This window comes from Vombatus ursinus, unplaced genomic scaffold, assembly GCF_900497805.2.
Source record: "Vombatus ursinus unplaced genomic scaffold, bare-nosed wombat genome assembly UNPS02014986.1, whole genome shotgun sequence".
In the NCBI taxonomy this organism is placed as follows: Eukaryota; Metazoa; Chordata; class Mammalia; order Diprotodontia; family Vombatidae; genus Vombatus; species Vombatus ursinus.
This window is the reverse complement of record NW_020954764.1, coordinates 3,554-4,293: the sequence shown is the minus strand read 5'-3', so window position 1 is coordinate 4,293 and position 740 is coordinate 3,554.

The window sequence follows — 740 nt, the reverse complement described above, 5'->3', positions numbered from 1 at the left end:
AGTCAAAACCACATCCATAGACCTATCTTTTGTAAATGATGGAAATAATAGCCTGAGGGACCAGGAAAACCTAGATGACCATCATGGCAACTACTCCACAACCTTTCGTTGAGCTTATTCCAGATTATTCTTTTAAAAGTGCTTTTTATGGATAACTTATTATATCACTGGGCAGCTAACTGGGGCAGTGCTAGGCCTGGAATCAGGACGACTCCTCTTCCTGAGTTCAAATCTGGTCTCAGGCAGTGACTAGCTGTGTAGCTCATCTGTAGAATGAGCTGGAGTAAGAAATAGAAAACCAATCCATTATCTTCTCCAAGAAAACCCCAAATGAGTTCATGAAGAGTCAGACACACTTGAAAAATTAACTTTCATATCACATTCAGTTCTTATCCAACTCACCCTACCTCCATGAGTCTTGTCTTGGAACAACAATTTTAAAAGAAAAAAAACAAAGCCTACCAATGTATGTATGATATCTAATAATATAGAGCCATACCTAATGTCCCTCATCTCTATTTTGAAGGTAGTGATTTTTTCCTCAGATCTTCTCTAGAGCTAATATTTGTTATTTTAATTATTTATCATTCATTTTATTTCAGTTTTCTACCTTTTCATTATGTATATTGTTTTTCTCATCCTTATTTCTCTCTGCATCTACTAATGGTTTTGCCATAATTTTTCCAAATTCTTCATGTTCATAATTTCTTATGATACATTTCTATTCCATTTTATTCACA